General features: G+C 41.7%; 1 long non-coding RNA gene across 1 annotated transcript; it reads right to left on the reverse strand.

Annotated features, from left to right (window-relative positions):
• Window positions 1-535: 535 nt before the first annotated feature.
• Window positions 536-14,025, reverse strand: LOC104945241 (uncharacterized). The gene is made up of 3 exons (XR_798318.1): window positions 13,653-14,025; window positions 3,371-3,435; window positions 536-1,358 (listed from the first exon to the last, which is right to left on the reverse strand). It is a non-coding gene; the product is annotated as an uncharacterized lncRNA (long non-coding RNA).
• Window positions 14,026-15,238: the final 1,213 nt, after the last annotated feature.

Here is a 15,238-nt window from a genome sequence, read left to right on the forward strand (position 1 = left end):
AAAGTAGTGAAAACTCCAGTTTAATTTTGTTCATTTTGACCTAGACTGTGACATTAAGCACTTCTCCAACAACATCATACATAGAAGCTTTACAGAAACTGAACCAAGCAGCAAACACACTTTCTATTTTCATTTGTACTCCTAGGAAATACCGAAAGAAAGGAAAGTAAATGAGCTTATTGCACAAAACATTTTAAGAAGTGTCGTAAGTATAACCGTGACCTATTGTCACATTAGTAAAACTGTGATTTCCATAAGCAGTTCAGATAATCAATATTTAAATGTCACGTAATTCCAATTTCACTTCTACTCTGCTTCTTACTGCCTGAGCAGGAGAGAGAAAAAAAAGAGTGATACACCACCTGATAGTCCTCCTTGCAGCCGATTAGCACATACTTGCCCAGCTAGTAATGAAGCCAGCATGACTAATACTAAACGCATATTCACACACTTAACGAACATCGTAAAAGCATCTTATTGGTTGTTAAACTCATAGATCTGCAGTTGTAATAATTTAAAAAAAACAGACAGCAGCTTGAATACAAGTTCTTTATTTCTGTTAGGTTTCACAGACAGCTAAAGTTATGGAGCTATAAATCATCATCAGAATACATTCCTTGACAGGATTATTAATCGAAAACAACAAAGGCTGCCAAAGTGTCTATGTGAAATGTAGATGGTTTTGATTTGCATTTATAAGCACCTTAATCACAATGGTTTCTTTGTGATCGCAATTAGAAGATAAAGTTCCAATAAATGAGTAATCGTCTGGGAAATCTTGATCCTATCTGTTCAAATGTATTTTACACAGTACTGTGCACATGTTTTGTATGTTGCTGCACTGGGCAAGTGCTGTAATATCAGACCTAAAAATGAAAATACCATTTGATTATTTTCCATTTACAGTTCCAGCGCTTGTTGATACTGTATCCAGAATAACACAGTATATGTCACAACTGCAGTGTATGGGCAACAGCGTAAATAAACACGGAATATCAAAAGCAGATGTATATACAGTATACGGGAAAATATTAATCCAGTTTCAATTTAGAAAAAGTCAAACAATGTGTGGATCCATTGTGGTAACTGTGATAAACATCTTTCATCAAGTTAACTTTCCGAATGAGAGCGTCTCCAGACTGTGTTGACTGATCTGTTCCTTAATGTCTGAGCAGCAGAACGCACTGCACTGTCATGCAGAGTTTGTTTCACAGCATCTCCGAGTCTAAGTTGCTGGCGTTGGATCCTGAGAGCGAGATTGTCAGTGATGGAGGTCATGCTGTTTGCACACATGCCAGGAGCAAACATCTGCTGCAGGGGATGCTGGTCCTCAGTCCAAACCAGGATTCAGTATGATCCTAGAAACATAATACACAAACTAATGATTGACTGAGGCCAAACACCACTTGGAAAAAAGACAACAGCTTGAACAGTGACACATGTTTCCCATACCCTTAGTGAAGTAAATAAGAGGATTTCATAATTTATGGAAACTTAACTTAAGTAACTGTTTAGTGCCATTACTTAAAACAACCAGAGATTCATAACACATCCAGAATTGGTCAATGCTAGGTTATTTTCCGATAATGCCTTCGGCAGATTAAGTTGATTTTACCATCTTTCCACACAGAAAAGAGCATGAGGTTTTAAACTGGCATAATGAATAAGTAGCGGATGAACCACGCAGAGCCTCATCATTAGCTGAAATGATCACATTATGAGTGGTGGCAAAAACTGTTTTGCTTCCAGTAGTGTGGACACAAATCACAAATCAGTCTTGCTGCGCGGCAGCTGGAACCACCTGATTTTCAGTATAAAACCACAGTTGAGATGTCAAACCTACAATTGCTTTAGGCAAGTATCTTATTTCAATGATAAAAGAGAAAGATAAAATCACTCTTTTTCAGAAGTGCAGGAACAGTTAAGAAGAGGATGATAACAATTGTTTTGTACAACAACTACAAAAGTTTGTTGAATATGTTGTGTAATGAAAGCGAGTTAATCAGTGTACAACATCTGCTTTTTCCACAGCATCACAGAGCAGCCCGAGGTGAGGTAATGTAGGTACGTGGCCTCTTGACAACCTATAGTCTGCTTCACTTGTGTTTGCGCATACAACCTCCAACAAAAAGGACATTACGTCGTCTGCGCCCACGCAACTTCCACTCAGCCAAAGTGGCGGGACCGGCTTGTCCCGCCTGTTCATTGCCTGGGGAAGGAACGGCATGTCAGAGGATAAGTAGTCATCCATCAGTGTTCCTCATCTTCTTTCTGCCTGTCTGCACCTCTGAGCTGGCTTACCTGTGAGGAGTCACGTTCCACCAGCGTACAGGATGTGGCCTCACTCGCGTACTCTTTCTTCATGTCCCTCCTACCTCACCTCTCTCTCCTTCCCCTGGGCCTCACACATAATCATTGCTCTCTAGCCTGCTTCTCCTAACTTTAAGCCAGAGCCACTCTACTGCTTTTTGTTAACACTGTTATATCTACCCTCATTTTTGTGTGTGTTTTTTTAACACCACTCAGCAATTGTCCTTTCACCTGATTTTCTCTATGGCTCCCTTTGACCTATATTCTGTTTTTTCTCTTCCCACGTTTCTCTCCTATGCCTCACTTTGGAGCAGAGCCAGTAGAGTGGCATCAGCATACAGACCCAGGTCCCAACCTGCCTCTGAATCTCAGCCTGCCCGTGTACGCCTGTCTGTGCCTGGGGCCTGCGACTGAAAATGGCCCCTATCGGCCTCCCTCATCAGCACATCTACTGTACCTGTCTACTGGCAGCCTGCCATCCACACACACTGTTCCCCTTCATTTACCTAGAGAACCCGCTAGAAGGAGAAAAAAAAGATAATGCGAGCCTAAAATCTATTGAAAAAGTCTACTCATGTTGGGGTCAAGCATGTTTGACCTCCATTGAGAACACCCACGGCCACCCTGAGAGGCGCACGTATACAGTACCACTCATTCAACCTGCTGGCTGCCCCGCACAAGCCCATCAACAGATTTCTTTGAAAGCCACCGACTCTGTGGTGGGCCATCAAAGCATATCTTCATTCAGTTTCACTGAAAGGATCTGAGGCTCCTGAGAGACGCCGTGTTTGAAGTGATATCTCTGTGCCACTGCATTCTTTACCATGCTGTCATGACTTGAGTTACACAATAAAAGAAAAAAGCAAGAACATGGGAATCAAGCCAGTGTCACCACCCTGATCATGTCTCACTTATATGTGAACCATTGCTACTCTGTTTCATCAGTGGATGTACCACACTCTGGTTGTTTATAGCAACTGTCACTTCATAATAAGGCTGCGCTGTGTGTGATCACATATTCCACTGAATAAAGAACAAACAAAAAAACAGTCATCCCTACCTGTTGAATCTCTTGAGTTCACGTTTCTATTACTCAGCCTCTTCTGGGTGCTCCCTTGAGATCATCTGAAAAAGAGAAGGAGGAGAACAAAATGATTGAGAGAGGAGCTCATTCAAGAGTTAAACAAATGGACAAAAAAAAGGCATAAATCAGATGGCAATAAGTCTAGTTCTGCCCAAACTTGCATTTTCAATCACACACATATTTATATGAATGAATATGAGAATAAAACAATTATAACGACTCTGGTTTCCAACCTTCAAGTCCAAAATAAATATGAGAATTCATGAGATGATTAACAGAACAGAAGAATGGAAAACAAAATGAAGTATGCAACACAACATTTCTAAGAGCTTCTGACAATCCTCATAATGGATAATTGTACTTCTACATGACTCTAAACATCACAATACTTTTTTTGCCTTTTTTCCAAGGCTTTTTGGTCAACCAAATCTGGTTTTACAATGACAACATGAGTCAAGACCTTCTCCAGTATCTATGACTAACATTTAAAAAGCTAAACCTGGAGTAGAGGAACTCGTTTTTTTTGGAAATCTAGGTTTCAGTGAAACTCGACAGTAGCTGGCAGGTCAGGTAAAGGGAAGCAGTCAAAGTGGCTTTTTCATTTGAAATGTAGTAGTGTGCTGGACTTAACAGTTCAGGTAGATATTGGATGAAGACATTTCTCTTGATCACAGGCTTCTTAGACGTATTTAAGACTAAAGCTGTGCTATCTGGACCAATGACAGCTCCAGTCCCTCTTCATCCATTCCCGGACAAAGGTGCACTCGGCTTCTTAGTTTCACTGTCCCAGACCTGTTACCTTGGCAACAAATGCACTGTTTCCGAGTGACACAAAGCCTGAACTTAAAAACCTCCTTTCAGGTTGAAGGCTCCAAGAGTTGAGGGGAAAACAGCAATAACAGGACAGCGGGGAGAGAAACTGAATACCGGCAAATTGCTTCCCAGAGTTTTTTTGAGGACATGGTAAAATGATTCTTTCTTTCCTCTCCCTTTTAAAATACCTTTCCCTGGCACCAGGCACCATAGGTAGTTGTGTGCTGCTCTCATTTATTTTATATATCCCTTCTTATATTTCTGTTTTTTCTAGCTATCGTAGTGAGCTATCATGTAGACCAGTAGGCTGGAGCAGCATGTGGCTAGGCTAAGCCTCCAGATGAGGTAATGTTTAGAGGGTTGGCAAGCCAGGAGAAGCGTTGGTCAGGTCTTGATTAGCTCAGGGGTGTGGGGCTCTCTCTTATATTGGACACCCCTGTGTGTGGTGAGATTACTACTTTATGAAAAACTGCCCCTGCTGACACGCCTGATGGGATCAGTGCTTCCTGCTCACTGCATCATCCTGCTTATGAGCTCTCCACACATGGGAGAGAAAGCACACAACCAAACACAGGCGTGAACACGATGCATTCTCACACACAACTTGTACGTTCGGTCCATGCTTATGTGTATAACAAGCATGTACACGGACACACCAACAAGCACACACAAGGCTCCACACGTCACCGCATAGGGCCCCCTTCTTCCACTTGTGTATGTGATGACCACAACTGATGACCCCCAGATGGAAAACAACCTGCTTTTATTAACAAGGCCAGATGACACACAAACACACGCCCACTTGATTTACTATGGTCGTCTCCTCCGGCCACCCTCCAATGAAAATCACATGATGGCCCACATCCAGCAGAGAATCTCCACCCCAAAAAAACATCAACAAACAATGCTTAAAAACAGAGAGGTTTCCGAGGCGAGGCTTTAAGGGGATTTAATCTCAGTAGTCCTCTAAAGAGGGCTGAGGCTACAGGATGATTTCAATTATGTGATATAATTTCTGATGGTCCATTAGTTTAAAATAAAGCTGTGATTATAAGAGAAGTGTAAACAGAAAGTTGCAAACTGCATCAGAGTGAAAGGCAGAGCTGTACTTTATTCCAGATGTGTAATGGGCTGTTAATTAGCAGCGGCCTTACTTCCATGCAACCTCTCCCAAATAAATCTGATTTAAAAACAAGAACAATGGAATAATTGCGTAGCAAACTTCAACACCTTTCTACCTCTACTGTTTAGTGGCCTGCACTAGTAAGACATGCTCATATTTCTGCAGGGGCACTTGAGAAAGCAAATAAATACATGTAGGTGTATAGCATGCAAGCACACATGCATGGAGCTATTCCACACACGTCAAGCTCATATGCACACACACACACACACACACACACACACACACACACACACACACACACACACACACACACACACACACACACACACACACACACACACACACACACACACACACACACACACACACACACACACACACACACACACACACACACACACACACACACACACACACACACACACACAAGTTAGGGACGCTGGCACAACCTTGCGCCAGTGGTCCTTTAAATCAGTCATGTGAAACGACCCGTTCATTTCTGCAAATCAGATTACATCTCCTAGCTGAGGTCTGCAAGTCCACACACACTTTTAAAGCTCAGAGCTCAGGTCCACATAACACACATACACTCGCACACACACACTCGTACACATACTCGTACACACGCACGCACACACACTCGTACACACGCACACACACACACAAACACAAACAGATTAATCAGATTTTGTCCCACACACCCTCTCGTCTTTGTGAAAGTACGCAAATACAAGTTTCAGCAGGGCCCGGAAATACTGGTTCAAAATGTGCATATTCTCTTACACAGTACATTATACATAACATATATGGAATAATAACAAACTGCAATGAGTGTAGCTACAGTAAAGCCACATACTAGCTTGAATAGGAACAAAACAAAACAATTTATTTGTCAACGAAAATCATGAAGGGCTGTGATAAGCCTCCTTTCAGCAGTGCTTGACTGCTGTTTGGCAGCTTTGCTATGGAATGAGCACATGTGGAAACATGTTTATAGTGCTTTTGGCAGGAATGCAAATGATAGATGATTCGCAAAGTATTCAAGTCCTATTCAGATTACCAAACACTGATGTGTTTAAGCAGTTTCTTCTGCTTAAATTAATGTCAAGGGTTGACATTATGACTTTATTGTGTTTTTTGTAATTATTCTATTAAGTGATTGAGTTACCAGTTAAATAAGGACATGACTGGTTGAATAAGCAAAGTAAGAGTGGTAATACATGGTGAGCATGCAAATATTTGTACACTTCTATCGTACTGAACACTTTTGAAAGCTCTGCACATTTTAGCTGAGTGGTCAGATTGGCAACTATCTGAGTTTTCTTTAATAAGTAAGTAAGTGACAATGTAAAAAGAGCTGGTTGGCTGGCTGGTCGGTCTAATTAAACCCAGACATTTGGAGGAAGTACAATTCTCTGTCCCTACAGGATCTACATTAAGTCTCAACTACTAATCAGAAAGCCTTTCAACTACAGCATGTCCCTCTGGCTCAAACAACAACACAATCTAATATGACTTTGCGACTTTCTAGGGAAACTTAAATTACTTCTCTATTGAGTCCGGAAAAAACAATTACTGTCTCTTTGTTCATCATTAGAAGAAAATCCTAAATAGATCATCTGTGTAGTGAATTGTATACACTCGTTTTGCCCTTGGTACCACGGAGGTTAGAGGATGGGAGGGTGTGGGTGGCAGGAAGCTGAAACAGTTTTGCCTACAATCGGGTGTCAGGACTCTGTCAGTCAGCCCAACTGAAGTTCTCTCTTCACATTGACATCTGAGAAGACCAGCGATGGAGACCCGCCAGTGGAATGGAGGAGCAGAGGATGATTGCAATGGATGTACAGATAAAATGACAGGAAAGGGCAAATTGGGGCAGGGCAACTGGGGGAGCTGGCTGGAGCTAATATTACCCCAGGAAGAGCTCACTCATCCCTCAGATCACCTGCCACACCTGTGGAGGTCAGGATCCGATTCAGTCACACAGTTCCACTGGCCAGGAGTTGGGAATTGATCACCAGAGCCTTAACTTGGACTCAATGGAAACTGATGTAGGGTAACTTCTACAGCAATGGGAACAATTAATAATTGTACTTGTGGTTTTTATGTGTTTTGGCTAAAATATACAAATATGTGTCTCCTTGACATTGCTCAGCACCATTTTCCAAAGCATACCAAAACCAAAAAACATAAAGTTTTGGGATTTAGAACATTCCTGGCAGGAGTTGTTTTCCATTGATTTCAGCGCACACACAAAACGTTCAGTGACTTCAAACATGCTCAACTCGTAATTCATCAAACTAATCTCAGCAATTTATTTGTAAAAGTTCAATTGTAACGTGAAAAGTCCTTGATTCCTTTGCGGAAACAACCAACAACAGCTTTTTAATGTAAAAAATTTGCAGATGTGTGTGAGCCTTTTTCTTTTTGTATGTCCATGTTAATCTATTTTGGGTCTGATTTGTGAGTGCACATAGATATTAATGCAACACTGACATCTGCGACATCAAATCCTGAGTGTGTATACAACAGCTGCAGTACCTCGTGGTAACAGCAAAAACAAGACAAGCAGGCTTCAAGTCTCTAAAGGTTAAATGTAAACATTATTGAAATTAGGAAAAAAAAAGTTGCTGGCGTAGTACAGTATATAACCGGAATAGAAATGCTGTGATGTAACTCGAAAGACATATGGTAAGTACTACAGCACCAATTCCTGACAACACACCGGTAAAATAAGACAGAATGTAGTATCTTCATCTGGATTACATTTCCTGTCGAAGTTTCTTGTTTCTGTTTTACACTGCTGCATCTCTTTGTCGTAGCTCCCTGTCTGTACAGAAACAACTTGTTCACCACTAAAAACAGAACACAACTTTAGGGACAAAGACTGTAGAACATTCTAAGCAATGATCACATCTGCAAAAATCCTATATGGCAGATTATGTTGGTTTAGTGTATAGTTTGACAAGCATGCTTCTCTGTTGCGCTTAATTTTCTTACCAAATAAACATGGGTGACTATGGGTATTGATGGTAGGATAGGAAAGTTACATCAAGCATGTCTTAAATAAGACTTTCTCCCATGGCGGATATTCTGTGCGTGCATAACTAATTTGTTTGCCAAATTTTAGCAGGGAAAAAGTCAGGAGACAATTCTAATCGGCACCAAAAGTGGTGATGAAACAAACAAAGATGTCACCAAATGATCTCCCATCACCTTTTTAACCCAGTGGAAGTAACCAGGAGTGGTCACAGAAGCTGTTAAATGTTAGTTTAAGAGTGAAAGTAAACAGCCTCTCCCATGGTGGGCCTGTACCCTACACAGAGTAAGCAGATGTTTCCCATTGTGGTTAAAAGAGAAGGGGATTAAAGTGTAGTGGAGCAGGAGCCACAGCCATACACCCCATGGTGGGATCACAGTACTCTCAGGTCTTTCAGTACTGCTGATGCAGCCCAGTTGGAATTGACTGGTGTGTAGGGAGAAGCTGTGGCTAGATCTATCAGATGTACTAGTCAGGTTTCCCTAGAGCCCAAATAAGAGGCCTTGCTTTAGGGCTGAGGAGGCAGGCATGTTACCATGTTGACAGAACTGCCTGACTAAGGCTGGCAGGCACTCACAAAAACAACGGAAAGGTAAGGCTTATGAAGAGGTGTTGAAACAAGCGGATTTAGCTTTTCAGAGGCCCAGTACTGTCCCCATGAAAAAGAGATCACCTTCAAAACTCATATTAAAGACAGAAACACAAATAGAAAAAAAAAGACTGCAAAGAAAAGCAGGTTAACAGTCATTGGTTTTGGCTGCATAAATGAGGTTTTCACCCCAGGGCCTCAGGGTCAAAAAGGTCACATTCAGGTACCACAGGGGATGGTTAAAGCAGGAGACTGTGACTGTGCTGCCAATTAAAGGACACTTTAAAAAGGCAAATAGTGCAAGGGACATTGAGGAAGATATGCATAGTGGAGCATAACTGCACTTACGAAAAACTGCCAATTAACCAACACCCCATGAAGCTCAGCTGTGACCGCTTCAGCTGGACAGCTTCCATGTGAAGTGAGTGAAAACACTTTGTGTGGAGGGTAACAAAAGATGTATTGGGAGGGGTCTGATACTGTTAGAAAGGTTTACTGAGCATCATTCAATTCAAAAATCGGACCCAAGTCAGGAAAGTTATAAATTGACTGCTCCAAAACCTGCCTAAAGACTTGCATTGAGATTTGAAAGATAAACAAAGTGTTTTGTCAGACCTTACCCTTAAGTATTGTGCTTATAGATATTAGGGTTATAGTTATACAAATTATCAACATGGGTTTGGAAATAAAATGTTAAAATGCTACATCTTGAATAATGTACTCCAAAAAACTTCAAACTTTCCCTGGATGTATCCTAAATGACTTGAAACTTGAGTCTGCTTTGCCCTAAATCGTGTCTACTAGAGTACAATTTGGTCCATTCAGTGACATGAGGTTCTCACACAGAAAACATTTAGTCAAGTATTCAAAAAATGTATAAAGTTTCATGCTTAACCTCTTGGCCTTCAAGCCCACACACATAAACATAAATAATTACATGTCTGTGTCATAAATGTCTGTCAGTCTTGCATTGGTGTATCTTCTTCTGTGCGTTTGAGGGAGGAATTAGGGGGAAGCAATTTTGTTCGGGGCCCAAGTGTTTGTGCAGATTGTATGGACTTTCCCACACATTAAGACATTATGGTTAAAAAAGTATGGCGTGTTAACGCGCATGTGCGTGGTCATGTTTGGTAGTGTGAGCTCTTTAAAGGTCACACTGAAAAAGTCTGCTTAGTAAACCCTGTTCCCTCTATGAACTAACAATCGGTAAAGAAACCCTGTAAGCACCACTCTGACCACTTTCTCCTCCCTCATGGCATCAGTAATTTCCGATTTCCAGTGACGCCACGCTGACGTTCAACGTCTCTGATTAATTAGTTCCTATAGGGCTTTTTGTGTGTTTCCGTTTGAGAAAAAAAAAAGTTCTACAGCCCTGAATTGGTAGATCCGAACACGCCTCAAGCTGCAAGCACAGCCACAGATCAAGTTGCCCTGGCATGGGAGAAAGTCACAGTAATAGAGTTTTCTTATTGACACTGATGACTGTGTTACATGGGATGAAGTTAGAGGTTAGATATCTGTCAAACCTCCCTGATTATCAACATCCTTCAGCGACACATGTGAAATGGCACCAGATTCATGCATCAACACACAAACTAAAAGCACGCCATTGCATACACATTTGTGTGTGTTTCTTGTGCATGCACATATTGACAAAAGACGCAGAACGTCTTAATGAAATGCCAGAAACAGTGGAAAAAAGTGGGATGAGGAACACATCAGGGCTAATCCGGCCAGGGATTAGGAGCAGGCAAATATCACCAATAATAAACAAATGACTAACATTCCCGGTCTGTGTGGTTACAAGCCCCAGGGCTCCAGTTCAAACCCAGCAAGGTCTGGATCCAATCCCTGCTGTTTATCAGTGCGAGTAGAAGCGGCCACTTGTGAAACCTCCGTGACAAACACTCGGAGGGACAAACACAGGATGGTGAACAGTAGGTCCGACCAATCACTCCTCCCACTTAGATTTACAGATCAGACCTAAGACATTCACTATGACATTGTCTTCTTATTAGCTATATACGGTGGGGTGATATTTTGATTTAACCCCTAACACTCTCCAGTAACACATATACAGCTACTCTAAGCATAATTTTAAGTGAACACTGAGGCTGTGTAAACAAACATACATTTAGAATAAATTGAGCAAGTTTAAAGACATTCAGTCAACTGGCTTCCCAGACATGATCAATTTATACTTTTCTGTATTTAATGCTATTTTTTAATAAAAAGTTGTTGGGTTTAGAACTCTTCTTCAAACCAAAGATAGAATTTGAAGCCTGTGAATTTTTTTTAACCATGTTCTGATATTTCACAGACTTCACAATTAAAGTACAAGTAATTAGCAGATTGATAGTTAAATCAAAGTTATAGTCCTGATTTATTTGTTGGCCTTAACATGTTCCAATTTGGACAACATGCATCACATTTTGTTTTATTCCTCGATACAATGTATAATGCAAGTCTGGAATCATGTTACAAAGTCCTAATGCTCAAGGGCAGAAGGTACTTTAAGACAAGAAGTCAAAATAAGAAAGACAGCAGATCAGCACACCTGTAACGCATTATTGACAAAATATTGATTGCTTGTCTAGGCGTCACCATGGAGATTATTGCAGAGGAATGTTGGACAGATAAAGTAATGGGCCATAAATTGCTTTAAGTAGGAACAGGGTTGGATAATTAGCAGCGTGTGATGAAAGGGAGATCAAAGGTAAAACAGTGAAAGCAGTTTATAATTTGGCCGGTGCAGCTACCAGGGAATATTGCGCTACAGGAGAAAGGGCTTGTATTGGAAATGCAGACACAGCACTTTCCCTCCCTCACTACCAGCTCTTTTGTCTTATGTGACATCAGATGAGATGCTCCAATAAATCTTAATCTGGGTGGATGTTCAGAGGATTACATCTCACTATACATATGGGTGTGTGTGGTAAGGGTGTGCTCAGAAGTATGTCTACTATTTGCTCTAATCCACTTATTTTGTTTCGGTCCACTGTTCAGATTCAAGCTGGAAAAGTGCCGAGACGGCAACGTTTTGCCTTCTCAGTGTGTCTGGCCCACAGTGCCATACCTGCTGAGCCCAGAGCCTCACCAAGCCTGAAGGACTCTGTTGCTTTAACCCTGTCACCAAACATGTCCCCGGCCCGCACAAAAGCCATCTGGGGTGCGTCTGAGAGCTTTAGCAACAAAATAACTCTTTCAATCGGCACTCTGCATGGTTCTGACTGCAGGGCGCTGAGGTCGCCAATACTAACACTCTAACTGGACCTCCTCCTCCTCTCCTCCACCCTTTCTAATCCTGGCCTACATGACTGACTTCGACTGAAAGCCCCACACGCCAGAGGTGGGAGCCAAAAGTACTGTGAGATTCAAAAAAGACCACCTGCTCATCAAACTAAATTACATTCACTGAAGGCGAGGGGGAACAGAGAGAATGAAAAGGAGGGGAAGAGGAGAAAAAAACAAGTACGAATAAAAGAAAGACAAGTCACTGCTCTCCCTCTGTGATCTTGGCAGACAAAAGAACAAATTGCATTTCTGCGTCATGGCACCCGAGGGTCAAAATCGGCATAGGGTCCCTCTCAGTGCTGTTTGTGGGCGAGCATGTTGATAACGGTTCCATCAGTTCCCACAAGAAAGCCATAGAGGTGCACAGGCCTATGTTTCAGCCTTTCATCTTGGCTTCTTTTGTATTCTGCTACACTCTGTTGTCTCTCTCCTCTATTGGGCTGAATTGACTGTTATTATTCCAAACAGCATTATCTTTATTAATGCCACAGGTCTCGGGACTGTGCACTCCCCGGGAGCCGGGTCTGGACAGAGCTGCAACCAATCTCCCTAGATAAAAGCTCAGCAGAGAGCTGTATGCAAGCCAGACAGCTCAGATAGGCCTTCATCCTCCCTCCTCATTCTCGGAGAGAGGTATAGGCCCTACAAAGACCGAGATATAGCTTTAATCTTAGCACTCTCAGTCAGACAGAAACATTTGTACTGAGAGCAGCTCACTAGAAAGCCATCAGAAGTTGCTTCGAGCTGTTGTCTACCAGTCAGAACAAACAAATTGTATTATTATTAAAAACCTTTTGATAATATTTGACAAAAGCAAAAATAAATATATGCATAATGAAAAAGCTTTACCCACATGTATATGCATTCTAGGGGTTCACATAATTCACGGTTCGGTACGTACCTCGGTTTGGGGGTCATCGTTCGGTACGGGTTCGGTACAACAAGAAAAAGAAAAAAAAAGTCCCAAATGCATAATTCCAGGTTTGTTGTTATTTATGTTTGAACAGTAGTGCAAGTTTCAGTATAAAAATAAGGAACTCTAACATTTTGAATAATTAACTGTATTACACAGTTAAAAACAAACCACAAACAGTACCACACACACTCAGAGGCAATATTATCTATAATCTATCTTGGTTTCATCAAGCTGTAAAACTAAAAAGACTGTCTTGAAAATATTACGAAATAAATAATAAGAAAGTGTTTCAAGGGCGCATAGCCGTTGAAATATATATGCCAATAGCTTCTGTTATTTATTTTGGTCTCAAGGCTTTCATGTCTATTGGCTTCTTAAAAACAGCGGGGATAAGCTGTTGAACTGCTGTTCCGGGCTCCCGTGATTGTCAAATCTGGGTGATGCCTTCTGATATGATTTAGCATGTTTGGCGTGTGTTACCATTAGCATACCGCACCGCTGTCGAACAACACCAACACACCGTCCTCATCCGATCCACCACTTGCACTCCATCGTTCTTGTAGTCCACAGGGAACCCGAAATGTTCCCACACAGCTGATTTAAAAAAGCAGGTGGTTCTTCTAGCTTAGGGTGGGCAAACTTTTTGGCTCGGGGCCACTATTTGAGTTTTAAAATTTGACAGACGGCCGGACCAGTAGCAGATCGGTGAAACAATATTTAGCTGTCCACTCCTCATTAAACATTCAGCACTCATTGTTGACTTTTCTTTTCTTTGGTCAACTCATTGTTGCAGGTTCAAAGGTGAATTAGGTTCAAAGGTAAGTTATTGCGTCATTGCGTCATCGTTTGCGTCATGACGTAACCGTTTTCGTGCCTTCTTATTCCTTCCACACAGCATTGTACGTCGCTGGTTTTCTCCGAAACACTGCTCACAACAACATCAATAGAGAACTGCGTTGGGTAGTTTTTAATCATAAGAAGCCAGATTAAATTAAATAACTACTTCTCCAACCTTATAATTTTCTCCAGAGTGACGTTGTGCATTGTTTATTAATGTGGTTCAGCGGCATTACCGCCCGCTGCAGCGCTGCTCGTCCACCGGAGTTTATTCTCCCGTTAACTCACGGCAGCGGCCGCTGTACAGTATTCACTGTCTGACTGTCACACAAGCAGCTGATACATATCCCCAATTCCCCATAAGTGAATGTGTGTCAGTCTGAATTGACGCTTTTGGGCCTTTGCTTTATGTAATGTATGTCACACGTACGCGTTAGTACCATTTGTATAGACCTATTTCCCCGAAAGAACGTGTCGTATCTTTCTTTCCGCTTACTTACCCGACCCTAAAATCATAAAAATTCGTCTCAGTTATTAGACCTGCCGGGAGCATCCTAAATTGTTACTTTACGGGGGAACTTCCTTTTTTCCAAGGGATTACTAGGGTGGGAGGATATTAAACTTATTAGTATAACATCCCGGTATTAAAAGGACGTGTAAAAAAAGAGAAGTTTTATGTTTGTCTAGTACGTAAAATGATACGGTAGTAAAGCGAGATAAACGAGAAAAAATCGGGACAAAAAAACGTTCCCGACTTAACACTCTTCAGAAGAGCGCGAGAACACCGTCTGATGTCGCGTGGATGTCTGGACTCGTCTACATTGATGTCGCATAGGTCGCGAAAGCTTGCTCGTACCGGACCGCAGTAGGAAGACTATCCCCTCTCAACGGGTATATCCTGGCCCTCCCCGAGGAGCAAAGACTGAGTCTCTGTAAGTTTAGCATAGTCTAGACGTCGGTGCAAAACTTAAACCTCATACCTCCCTTTTCTCTCCTACACAAAGACTGTTAAATACTCAAGGTGACTTGTGCCCCTGTGTATAGTACATATCTTTTCTGGGAGGTCTTTTTGCGCCGTTTTTAGGAACTAATACGCCGATTTAAGGAACTAATACTGCCTGATTTTAGGACTAATAGCTAATTTTTACGCCCTAAAATACACTAATATCGCCCTTTAACGCCCTTCAACGCTTTATACTCCTTTCAACGCTTTATCGGATTTCATACGC

The sequence above is a fragment of the Notothenia coriiceps genome, unplaced genomic scaffold, assembly GCF_000735185.1.
Source record: "Notothenia coriiceps isolate Sejong01 unplaced genomic scaffold, NC01 NC01_scaffold00009305, whole genome shotgun sequence".
NCBI classification, from domain to species: Eukaryota; Metazoa; Chordata; class Actinopteri; order Perciformes; family Nototheniidae; genus Notothenia; species Notothenia coriiceps.